Genomic DNA, 13,145 nt, shown 5'->3' on the forward strand with positions numbered 1-13,145 from the left:
TTCCAGCGGTGAGCCGGCCGCTCAGGAGGGGCGTGTGGTTCTCAAACAGGATGCAGGCTGAATAACCCTCCATTCCTGAAGAGGGTGGTCCCCGAAGGTCAGGGCTGGCTTCAATGGTGTGGCGGTGTGAGAGGAAACTGCCTCAGAGGGTGCTTTCATAATGCTCGGACTGTGAATAAATTCAGCCTGTTGTACTCTGGGTTCCCAAGTGTTAGTCATCAAAAACGTGAATAGGAGAATAAGGTTAGGAAAGGAACAATTCTCCAGCTGAACTTTCATTGCAGGATGAATAGGGGTCCTCGTCCTCCCACCCTGCTTTGATTTCAGACAAAGGGCTTTGCGTTCCATGTAGGAGTTCTCTTTGCTGCCTGGGATGAATGTGTGGATGTAGGTGATATGAACCTAGTAGGGCCCAGCTCACAGAATCACAGAATACCTGAGGTTGGAAGGGACCGTTTGAGAAGATCTAGTGCAAACTCCTGCTCAAGCAGGATCAGCTACAGCAGGTTGTCCAGGACTATGTCCAGTCAGGTTTTGAATATCTCCATGGATGGAGACTCCACAACCTTTCCAGGCAACCCGTTCCAGCTCTGAATGGACAGGCAATGATCAGAGACTTGATGTTGGTATCGCTCATCCTGGCACTTTTTTGCCTTCATGGTAAATTATTCAGTAAAAGTACCACCTTAATAAATGCATTTGATATTCTCCCAGTGACTCTGGTTCTGGTGAGGCTGGGTGTAACGATGTGGGCCAAGGCTGACCCATGCTTTACCCAGTTGCTTAATTATGAAAAAAAGACAGTCCAAGAGACGATCGGGTGCTATGTGGGATTAACACCCTGTGGCCCCATGGGAATGCTCCTGGTTCAGGACAGAAGCAACCATTACCTCAGCCAATGCTGTGTTAATTTAGTGGAAGGAGGGCCAAGGGCCTTTGAACCTGTCACAACAATAAATCCAGAAAAACGATGGCGATTTTTCATCCTTTAAGACACAAAGAGTTTTCTGGGAATGTTTATCCCTTGAGCTCCAGAAGGTAAGGGGACAGACAGGGTTGTGCTTTCTGTTCCCATGCTTCCGAGCCAGCGCTTTGCCCTGACCGTCACTGTTACCAGGGCATCTCCTCAGTTCTGGCAGGAGATCTTATCTGAAATCTTAATTGAGGCACATTGAGTCTATCCAAGGCAACTTTATATTGCTCAAGCTAAAGTCACTGAAATGTTTTAATTAACGAGCAAACACAGTCTGTCGCTTTCCTCTGTGTGACGCACAGAAATCTGTCTGCTTCCTCCCCAAGTACGGTACAGCATGTCTAAGCCACTGGTTACTATAATTACGATGAGGTGAGCAGTTATATGGGACTATAAAGGTGAGCTGGGTGCTTTGCAAATACAAACCCACGAATCTCATTCCCAAAGAATTCAGAGTGAAACGTGGTCAAGAAAAAACACAAGGCAATTGCCTTGGTGGAAAAAAATGCATCCTGCAGAGACGAAGAATCACCAGGGCAGGAGGTCTGAAGGACAGATCCAGAGAGGGGGAGTCCTTGGGCTGAATGACTGGCTGCTGCTCAGAAACACTGGAGTTTCTTTTCTAGGAGGAAAGAAGATAGATCTCGTAGATGAGCTTTAGGAGTCAAGGAATCTGTGCACGAGTCCTCCTCCCTGTAAAACGGGTCTTAATTCAACTCATGCAGCTACCAAAATAAAGACAGGCTACAGAACAGAGGCTGGGAGGAGACAAGAGCTATTGTGGCAGGAGAGCATGGGGAGGCACGCAGGAAACAAGACTGGGATTGGGGGAAAAGCAGAGAAAAGCTCTGAAGAGTGAGGGGGCAGGGAGCCAAAGCCAAGATTAAGAAACAAGACAGTATCCTTAAAGTGTTGGGGAGGAGAATGTAGATTTAACAACCTTTTGGTTAGGCTAAAGGGAGTACAGAAGAGCTGAAGAGTAACTGTCAGCGAATTACAGGAGCTGAAACAAGTAATGGCCACAGCACAGGAAGAATTGTAGTCATGGTGATAGGAAAGCAAGGGCCGCTTCAGGATGAAGAAGATACTGAGACAGAAACCAAAAGCTTCAGATTAGGCCTTTAATGAGAGACCGGTTATATGAAATAAAATGAAAGAAGAGAAAAACCCTCCCCAAACCCAGGAAAAAAAAAAATAAAAACCAGAGGAAGTACTGAAAGCAGATTTAGAGAGAACTGCTACTTTTATATTGGAAAAAATCGATTTGAGGCAAAATGAGTATGTAATAGCAACAAGGACTTCTTGCTTGCTGAAGAGAAGGCATTAACAAATCCACAGGGATATGAAATTGGACAGTCATGGACAGAACAGAAAATAATTTCCCCACTAAAAGGGTGCAGGCAAAGATGATCAGGTGTGTTAGAGAGAAGGGTGGAATGATCAGCAGACGTGTTTCAGGGGCCACCAAACAAACAACTCCAAGTGCACCAAGTACTGCCGTTTGGTGTCACCCACTCTGTGCACACACCTCCTCTCGTTTGCTGAGATTTACTGTGATATTTCAAATGGACACGACGTGAAGAACAGCAGTAACTCTGAAATTCCAAGTGGCCAAGAAAACAGTCGTTGCACACAAACACGGTCTTTGCTTGCATTTCACAGCATTGCACAAGGCTTCTTAAAAAGTAATTTCCAAATTTGCACACCTGTATGGCTGTGTACACAGGGCATGGCTAAACAGATCTGGCGTGCAGAGAAATGGATGACATCCCCCGTGCCTGCCCTCTTGCCACATACACACACAGGGGCTGGCATCGTGGAGAGCATTAGGCCATCCGGAGTTATATGCGATTATGTGAGAAGTGGAAAATAGATGGAAGAGCAATTTGACTGATTTTGTTAGGCTAAAGGGAGTACAAAGGAGCGCGGGGAGTAGCTATAAATAAATTACAGTACCTGAAGCAAGAAACGGCCAGAGCACAGAGAAGATTTGTAGTCATGGTGATAGAAAAGCAAGGGCCACTTGAGGTGTTTTGTCTGCTGTCGTGAGATGCCGCTTTAAAACAATTTGATTTGACTTCTGTCTCTCTATTAACTTTGATACACGGTATAATAACATTACTGTTCATGTGTTTTATCACATTCCAAGACTTACAGAAGCCTTTACTCATTTAAGTTACAGACTCAGAATGGGGATTCTCATTCTAACCAAATTCTGTATTTTAATTGTTTGCAACTCAGGTATTATCCCCCTTGTGTTTCTAGTGACTGGTGATGAATAAAAGCTACCCCTGACACTCGCAGCCTTTTTTCTTTAATCATGGAGTCAAGATTTTATGAGTTCTAGCACAGTATGCGAAGGTAACATTCAGCAGAGACTGAAAGAAAATAGCTAAAAATTGAAAGTATGTTTAGAACTGCTGTGGAGCTTTTTAGACAAGCAAGCGTGTTTTCCTTGAGTGAGCTAAAAGCAGTGGCTGGTGTGGGAAGAAAGTTCCAAATAGATGTAGGTTGAAAGACTGTGTGGAAGACCAGGAGACACGTGGTGATAATGACAGTCATCAAACGGGAACATGCGGTGGTGAAGCATTTTTAGAGTGGAAAGTCTTTCACTTTGGATGCTGTTTTCATGTTATATTATTCCGTGATGATACTCTAGTAGAGCGTTATGGGCAGTTGGGGATTTTTCAGTCTCCTACACAGGGGTCTCTTCAGAATTTTCCCCCAGCAGCTTTTTAGGGGCTGTAATCCTGAACCTGATTTCCATAAAACTTTATCTTTAAAATGGACGTGTGGCACATAGGAATGACAAGTCCCAACATGCGATTTTCTGTTTCTATTGCAAAGGCAAGGTGATAGTCACCCCCAGCCTTCCCCCCTGCTTGCGATTTTATCAACTGCCCTGTAGGATTCAGGCCAAGTTATTTGACTTATGCAAGTCACTCGCCCCAGACAATAGTAAATACCTTCTCTCAGTTTTCTGGTGTCCTTCTTTGCTGATAAAGGTATGTAAACAAGCGCAAAGCACACAGGATCTCAGCTCCCAGAGTACACAGAGGTGTGACTGTAGTCTTTCCTCTACTCAGTATCTTTCTCTCTCCCCTGAGAAAATATGTGAGGTTCGTTGACTGGAGCTTCTTACGCTGCTTTGAGATGCCTTGCCAAGTTGTATGTTATCCCACTTCCTTCCTGCAGGCAATCCAAACAGGGGAGGCTTCCCCTGGAGCCCTGCCCCTCACAACTGCACCACACAAATGCTCAGCTCTCCGTCCGCTCTCACAGCGCCAGAAATGGGGTGGCTGAGTGCCGGGCTCAGCAGGAGCTCTGAGAACGTGCCACTGCTGTGGGCAGACCTTGAGCAGGAGAGCGCTGCAACCCCACCGAGCTCAGGAGATGCTGTGGGCCAGCGGCTGCCCCCTCGCCCCGCTGCACCGTGGGGCTGCTCAGCACCCTCTCACAGATGTGGCAGGTGTGCCAACACAAGGCCAGCTCACTTGGCACAGCCACCATGAAAAGCCAGTTTATTTAGGAAAATGAGAGGCAGCAATAGGCTTACAGCACCACTGGAAAATTACTGTGTGTCAGAGAGGCTAAGCAGCAAGGATCTCAATTTCTGCAGACTGTCTAAGGCAAGACCTCAGTCTTACAGGTCTCCCCTAGACCTTTGTGTCTGGGCAATAGCCAGGAACCAAGAAATTCGACATCCCCTCTGACTCCTCAGGATTTGCATCCTTTCTACATTTTTTTTTACAGACGGTATGATCTAGTTGCTGATCGTGATTCAGCAGATGAGGATCCTGGTCCTGGCTTAGCCTCTGAATTGCTGTGTTCCATGTGAACATTCATGCAGCCTGGCCTTGTTTCTCCACTCAGCTTCTCTGCCCATCTTCTCTGTAGAAATGTAATCTCTGCTCTGAAAAGCTGGTCCCTTATTATGGGTTGGGTTTTTTGGGGTTTTTTTTTGAGAGCAATTGCAGCCTTCCAGTGCACCCTCACGTATAGAAGACGAACTGATACTTGCCCCATGCTTCTCTGGAATGTTCTCGTTTAGTAGCTGTTCTACACGTGTGGTTGCCTTGCGTTAGCATGGTCTTACTTCTGTTTCTTTTTTTAATTTATGGTCACTTCTGTCCAACCTACTTCCCGCACTCTTTGATACAAAAGCAGACTTTTAAAAACCCTTCCATGTTTTATATTGGCTCACCCATTTTTCTTTGTGCATTACTGATGTCAGCCTGTGATCTGTCTAGTTCTCTTCCTCTGCACTATGTGTCTTTTTCTAATCTGTGGTTGTACTTCCTTGCCCATCTGTACTATTATTTTAATTGTCTTTGAATACACATTAATAGCACTTCTGAACACATGCCAGTGCCCATTTTTCTATCCATTCTCTTCCTTTACTCTGTTCCACGTCCAGTTCTCTCTCAGAATTTCATCAGTTGCAATTTGTTGCTGTTATTTTTTTTTTCCTTTTGAGCTGATTTAGTCATAATAACAAGACTTATGGGGAAAGATCCAAGTCTTGTTGAAAGATCTGATCCAAAGCTCATTACCATGGTCACTATTTTTTTTATAATCTTCAACTATACTTCCCTGCTTTTACAGTCTCTGGCGGATCCAGCAGCACCTCAGAAGAGGAATGGTTTCCTCCGAGTCCCACGTCTAGCCCAAACCACACATTATGTTGGGAACCCAAAATGTGTTCAAATGATACCTAATCTGACACTTTCTTATCCTTTTCTGAAGTATCACTTTTCCTTGTACTGCTTTTGATAAGGCAGCCTATTAAAAGTGCTAACTTCTGACTCAATTCTACCCTTTAGCTGGGAGAGAACCATTTCTATGTTTGTAAGCTGAGATGGTTACAGCCTGTCTAGTTTTATTTTCCAAGGATACAGCCCTCGCTGTTGAAATCCTTTGTTAGTACATTCATTCTGTCTAGCCATACCTTCCTGTACTTCTTAGGACAAGAAGAATCTCGATGAGTTTCTAAGATGTGGACACTTTGAGGCTTTCTGAAATGGTCTTGTTTTTTGCTCTGAGAAGGGTTAGGAGTAATTGTGGTAAAATGCCCGTTACTCAGCCTGGTTTACAACCACATGGAGGTGGGTTCCTAACCAGCCCTAAGGGTGCAAGTAGTGTCCATCCCCCGCTGTGACTGCTGCATCCACATGACATTTTGTCTCCCTATTGGCAATTATCTATCAGGTTTCTCTGGTGAGGTGTCCAGGAGGTACGTTTCTAGTGGTGCTTTTGGGGAACGTGACATTTAGCTTTAGTGACCAGGCATTAATTGCAAGCAGGTAACTAACTGAAAGTACCCATTTTCAAGAAGGTTTTGTTCACTGCTATTTTGGGTTTCATTTGAGTAGATTGCGGTCTCTGTCACATGAGTCATTTTTGTCTCTTCTTCCAGGGTCTTATCTAAAAAATCTCAGATTTCCCCTATGTATGAGCTACTCAATGGACAATGCATGTATCATTTTATACTCACATAATAACTTATTTCTATATTCTCAGTGAAATGAGACACCATTTTTTTCTGCTTTCCAGACTTCAGATTTTCCATAAACCAAATGTATCACAGGAAATAGAAGATTTCTTCTCCTGCACTCAAGGTTGGTAACAGAAAACAATGAAACACTGGATTCAGGTTAGCAGTTGAAACATATTAAAGACATCCTTTACTTGATAAACTCACTTCAAAATATGTGTCGTTTATTGTAGAGGTGACAATATAAATTCCTTAGCAGCCAACAGTTTTAAAATTGATAGATCAGTCTAATGCAAAATGCAAATTTGATAGATACTTCAAAAAATATATATTTTCTCATGGCAAGAGCTACACAGGACTTTAATACCAGACCTTCTGAATAGGTACAGTCAATTATCAGAGAAATGAACACAGATTTCTTTTAGATTAATGATAAATTATGATGCTGGGCTTTGAGGCATCAATTTACATAATGATAGCTCATAGAAGGTGCTATTCATCCAGAGATTTCCAAGACATGGGAATTACTGCTCTTTCCTTACAGACAGGGAAGTGAAATGGTTTGCTGACAGTCCCAGAATGGGACAGGGAATGGAGAAAAGCTGATCTATGCTATGTTTGGCTCAACAGACCTGGCCACCACCCCCTCCTCCAAATCAACATGAAAGGTTTTAGTAGAGCATCACCGTTCTGAAGCCTGGGATGGTCTCTTATGGCTGCAAAATGCCCTTGCACTGGTGGGGGGACGGGACAGGGGGGATAGGGGGCAGTTGGTAGTCTCCGTAGGCTACACACATGGCTCATTCCTCCCCACGTGCTCTGGTGCTGCTTTCCTACCCTGTACTCCTCTAGGAGTTTCCTAGTCCCAAACCTTCACCTCCATACCAGTAGCTCTGGGAATTCCTTTGTATTTTCTTCTCCAGTGTACTGGAGAAGAAAAGCGCCTCATTTTTTCCCTCAGGGTCAAGGTTCCTCACAGCTCCCTCATTTTTTTCCTCCCCACACCAGCATTTTGGGAAGCTACCGTTGTCCTGGCCAGTTTCAGAGTCCCTCATTCTCTGCACCAAGCTTTGAATGTGCACGTGTTCCTCCCACACCTTTTCTTTCTGTCTGGAGGGTGAATCATTGAGGGTGCCTGCAGCAGGCAGGGCAGAGCTGTGGTGAGGCATTGTTATGCTGGGAGATGCTAACAGCTACTGTGCCAGGCCTTTGATGAAAAGATAATTACAGGCCAGATTGATGGTTGCCGGATGCCCTCACCACATGCCAGGGCTTCATGTGTCCTGCATTACCCCCTTCTTGTTTTCTCCCAGGATCAGAAGGGCACTGCCTATGAATGCCTAAAAACTTTTCCTAAAATTCTGGAATTGGTTGGCTGTGGTGCTTAAAAGCCACCTGCATTGTATCTGAACAAAATGATGCCATCAAGCTGATGGCAGGGACTTGAAAATTTGGCCGATTCATTCCCAAAGGGAGAGCACAACTGGCTGGCACCAGTGAAATTCCACACAAAGTCCCAACATTCCTGCAGTCCTCTGGGGCGCTGCCTGGGCTCCAGCTGCAGTCAATGATTGATACGAAGTGTGGGGCTGGGGGCAGAGTACGTAGGAACGTGGGTCCTTGTGAAATTCAGAGTTTTGAACCTCCCGTGTGAGGGCTGTAAAGGCAGTCTGAGTCCCCAGGATGCCTTACCCAGTTAACATGAGCCTGGGCTCATGTTTCCTCTGCAAAGCTGAGGCCATTTCCCAGTCAGATTTGTCTTATTTCACCTACTTTACACTGAAATCGAATGTATTTCTGACATACCAGCTCTTACGCCCGCTACACCTTTGCCACCCCAAAGCATGCTGTGATAGATCTCACAGACATAGACCTAGCAAAAAAACCCACCCTATATCTAAACCATAGTTAGAATTTGGTTAGAGTTTATTTTTTCACCCACTCAATTATTGAAGCAATGAGCCTAACTGACTGCCACAAATGTAATTTTGCATCACGATTAAACATACACATTATATTCACTTACAGGCTGTGTTGTCTGTACTGTGCTGGAGGATTCAGAACTCCTGTTTCTAACTGTTTTTGCATTGGTGATGTGGGAATAATGATTCCCCCTTATCATTCTGCAAAAAAGATAAATATATTAAAACGAGAACATTTCAGTGATGTTTACCTAAGTCTTTTTTCTTTGCACGTCATTCATTTTTGTGTCACAGTGGTTTGTTCTAGACGTGTTGTCCTAGTGAAGGATGTCACAGTCAGCAAATTCTTTGTGTCTGTATGCTCATACACATGTATGTTCACATGTTCATAATTATTTCATGTGTGTGTGTGTGTTCCTGTTTTTGAAAAAAGACTAGCAGAGACCTGGTCATTGCTGGTGATATTCCTGCTCTCAAGTTTTCTGAATGGGTTCAAGCTTTTATTGGCTACCAGCGCTGTGTAAAGAAAAAGTTCATCCACCCACATCACAATTATTTGGTTGCTAGGAGTATTTTTAGCAGCACGATTTGGTAATTGGTTCCAAATACAATAGTTTAGAGAGAGTCACACTGTGGCCCAGCTAACGGTGAAACAAGAGCACGGGGAGGGAGCAAGGCGGCTCACAACATTAGATGCGAGGGGATGGAGTTGCACAGAGTTGCCATTTCTCTCCCTGTCTCAGGTGGGTGGAAGGAGAAAGAACGTGTGATGGTGGAGCTGTGGTCCCTCCCACCCTACCCCCACCCCCCCACACACAGCGGGGCAGACAGCTGCCCAGGGGAGTCAGGAGGCGAGTGCTGTAATCGCCATGGATCCAGCAGAGTCACTCACTGAAGCGGAGCCATGAATAAGCACACTGACCCTTACTCATGGCAGATTATTATCTCATGGTCTAGTCTATGGACGGATTTGCTCGTACAGACAAACTGTATTGTTGTTTTCATGTAGTGTGTTTCCGTCTGGAGGTACCTTACTGTGGAGAACAGAGTTGGGAAGAAAGACTTGACTGATACACAATAATCTCCAAAATCTTACAGAGATCAAATCATGTTTGCACCACGCTGTGTCCTGTTACAACCCAACTGAATTCCATTTCCTTAGTATTTTTGAGGTACGTGATTTCTAGTAGTTTGGGTTTCTAAAAGCTAAAAGCAGAAATAGTCCCAGGCTGTGGTGGACCAGCTGAACACAGGTACTTTCTAGAGAATGGATTCAACCCATGTCTCCTGTACCTGCTGCTCTGCTGGTGGGAACTCAAACCCGGCAACTCTGTGCAAATGCATAAAATTCAGAAAGTGCATCTGGCTGGAACCAGGAGGTGAAATAGTGCAGCTGAGTCTCATTCCCAGATTGACTGGAATGCAAAAGGAAAACAAACCGTTGCAAGGGAGAAAAATAAATGAAAATATCTGTTTTACCTAGATTTAAGAATGTGGACGACAACCAAATGTTACAAAAGAGCATATTAGCACAGAGTAAGCAATTTTTATCTTGATGCTGTTCCTTTAAACCAGCCTGAACTTTGTTGGGAAAAGGTCTCAAGCCATTGAGCAATCTCTGGTTTGGGCAATCACGTTGCTATGCTTCATCGGTTAAGCACAGCAGTAATTCAGAAAATGAAGCCATGCTGCATCTGTCATATCATTTAAAATTTACTTCAGTTTTGCAGGTATTTGAAGATTGCAAAATGAACCACATTACCCTGCAATATTCTGCCGACGTTGGAATCTGCTCTGAACCTAATGGGTTTCTTTAGCTCCTCAGAGTCAGAGGTTTCCTCCTCCCCTGCAATATATTCCAGTCAATGACACTATTGAAATTCCGACAGTAATTTATATACAGTAACTGGCTGCCCTCAGATGAGACGCTAAACAATTTCTCTGCACCAGGCTGCATTTTTCTCATGAAATGTAGCACTCTATTGGCAGTCACTTCTCCCAAACTAGCGTCATTTATAAGCTCTGTTGACAGTTTGCATGGAAGGCATTTAAAAAAAAAAAAAAAGATTACGATAAACAAGCTCAGAGAAATAGCCTTAGATAGGACTGTCCATGAGTAATATTACTTACAAAAATAGTCCTCATGGCTTCAAAAAGGCTGTAAATATAGCTCCTACCCTGGAAAGACAGTTATGCGCAGACTTCTCTTTGTACGTGCTCTCGGTCCTGTTGAAGACACTGGGAGTAGTTGCATGATTAAAGATAACCATGGGTCTTAGGTGCCTGCAAGACTGACATTTCCCCTGCACCTCCCAGCTTTGCAACAGGACTTCGAGAATTTTGAAGCATTATTTCGGGACTGCACAGGCTTCCTCCACGTTGATGATCTAAAGATATATGCATATATATAGGAAAGCTTACTTTCTTATGGTTCTTACTCTGTATCAGCATTCCCTGGTTATGGCTAGTGTGCGTGTCTGTCGTGCTGAGGGGTCAGAGCCAGCCTCCCACATCCAAACATTGCTGTATTTGAGTGGGTGGGATTATTTCTCAGTGATAACTGTCTAATTTTATTAAAGACCATAGAGATATCTAAAATCAGAATATTCCTGCTTTCATGAAAAACAGGCTCAGATCCAGGCAGCTCCATGCATAATGAGGTCAAACGCAAGCTTTGCATCCAAAAATCCTTTGCAGCTTGGGTCTGCATTTTTGTTCCAGATGTGAATTCCCTGGCTGCCCTCCTCCGGCACCTCATAGCCCCCTTGACACGATAAAATACATGAAAAATAAGTAAACCCCCTCAAAAAAAAAAAAAAAAGGTAACCAAAAAAAGCCCAAATAGGCATTGATAGCCCTGCCACTTTGTGTGTTGTTGTTCAGTGTGGAGGAATAAAAGATTATCACCACAAAACTCACACTGAAAATGGGTTTGGGGTGTTGGGCAGGAGGGCAGGCACCTCCAAGCCGCCTACCTCAGCCCTCTTCACCTCAGCAAGCAGAGGCAACGCCATTCCCCTCACCATGTCAGCCACCCCTCTCCCCAAAACCCAGCAAGGGGTGACTGTGTTGTGAGGTGGGGGGGTTACGGTGGGGACAGAGTGTCACAAGCTGCCTGTAAACCTAAGGAAGGGCACCCTGAGGGGACCGGGGCTTAGTCGTCGTCGCCCCCTCCGGTCCTCTCCGGGTGCGACGACCGCTAACGGCCCTTCCCGCCCTGTCGCCCCAGAAGCCCCGCCCACCGCTGGTATGCGCCGGGAGGGGCGGAGGGGGAGTGGAATGACGCGGGCGCCGCGGGGGTCACGTGACGCCGACTGGAATGCCAACAATGTAGCGAATGTCCCGACTGCGCCCCGCCACACTCGGCGCCCGGGGACGGCCGAAGAAGGGGGGGAAAAGATGGAGACCGGCCCGCCACGTCCGGGTCGCCGCCGCCGCCCTTGAGTCGTTCCGTGACGGGGAGGCGAGTCGGCGGCGCTGGGCGCCCCGAGGAGGTGAGCGAAAAGGGGGGGCGGGTAGGGGGCGCCACGCTTCTCTCCCCCCCCCCGCCCCGATGTTCTCTGAGGGGAAAAGTCGTGTGGCGAAGTGCGGGGGGAGCGCGAAGGAGGGTAGGGAGTGAGCGTCCCGTGTGTGTCCCCCCTCCCCGGGACAGCCTCGGCGTCTTGCCCGCACCCTCCGACATTTTCCGGACACCCGTGTGACAGCCCAGCCCGGGACGGGGCGGGGGGGGGGTGTCCCGCCCGCCTGAGGCCTCTGCCCTCGGCTGGGCAGCGCGGCTTCCCTCCCCGCCACCCCCCCTTTCCCCCCCCCGCCGTGGGGACCGGCTCCGTGGGGTGCCCCAGCAGGTCGGAGCTGCTGGTAAATGGCCGGAGTTTATTTTGGGAGCTTTCTGCCTGCCAAAGGAGTGGGTTTGGGGCTGGGGGAGAAGGAGTGGGAGTCCCCGCATTCCCCGCGGGTGCTCCCGGCCGGCACACAAGGGTTGGAAGCGACGAGCCTGGGCCGGACCCCGCCGGGGCGGGGGGTTGTCTCTGGAGGCGAGGGCCGAGGGGAGCCGAGCGGGGGGCATCCAGAGCCGGCCAGGTCCCATCTGGCAGCGGCCCTGCTGTTCCCAGTCAGTTGAAGGTCACTGCCAAAATTCAGCACTTCGCCACCCTCTCTCCTGCCTCGTGAGTGGTGTGGGTGTTGAAATACCCCCTTCCCCGGCAAAAGCACTGGCGCAAATGACGCAAAAAAAGGTTACTTGGAGTGTACAGGCTCTGCGGTCAATTACTGCTGGTCTTCCGTGGATGGGGAAGGTGAGCTGTTTCCCACAGCGCTGGATTGGGCCAGTGCCTATGGCTGGCAGTGGGATGCGGGCACAGAGTTACTTTTGGAGAGTTTTGTTATCAGGAGGAAGGAGAGTAGGAATGATTTGGGGGAAAGTCTTCGGTTCTTTTCACTTTCACAGTGTGCTCACTTACAGAGGGAAGCGTGGTTTATATAATAAACTCCCAAAACACTCCATCCCAACCCCTATCCCTCCAGCAATCTTAGACCTCTAGTACAAAATGAACAGTCCCTGCTTCCATGAATTTGTGATCCAAAAAAAACCAATGCAATACCTATAAATTGAGGGAGGGAAGGCAGCTGTAGCTGTTTCTTAACACTTTACTCCTTCCATCCTTATGCAGTGATCGCTAGTTCAGCTCACCACAGTGCCTGCACAGTTGTAGACAGGGGAAACAGCTCACCAGCTCAGGGTTTGGGACTTAGCTCT

General features: G+C 46.7%; 1 protein-coding gene across 1 annotated transcript in view; it reads left to right on the forward strand.

The window, feature by feature from the left end:
- The first annotated feature begins 11,747 nt into the window (after positions 1 to 11,747).
- The window catches only part of LATS2 (large tumor suppressor kinase 2), a 49,544-nt gene continuing 48,146 nt past the window's right edge, over positions 11,748 to 13,145 (forward strand). Inside the window, exon 1 of the mRNA XM_074144908.1 lies at positions 11,748 to 11,883. The gene's annotated coding sequence lies outside the window, so the exon portion shown is untranslated. The remainder of the gene's footprint in view (positions 11,884 to 13,145) is intronic.

The sequence above is a fragment of the Numenius arquata genome, chromosome 1 (genome assembly GCF_964106895.1).
Source record: "Numenius arquata chromosome 1, bNumArq3.hap1.1, whole genome shotgun sequence".
Classification (NCBI taxonomy): domain Eukaryota; kingdom Metazoa; phylum Chordata; class Aves; order Charadriiformes; family Scolopacidae; genus Numenius; species Numenius arquata.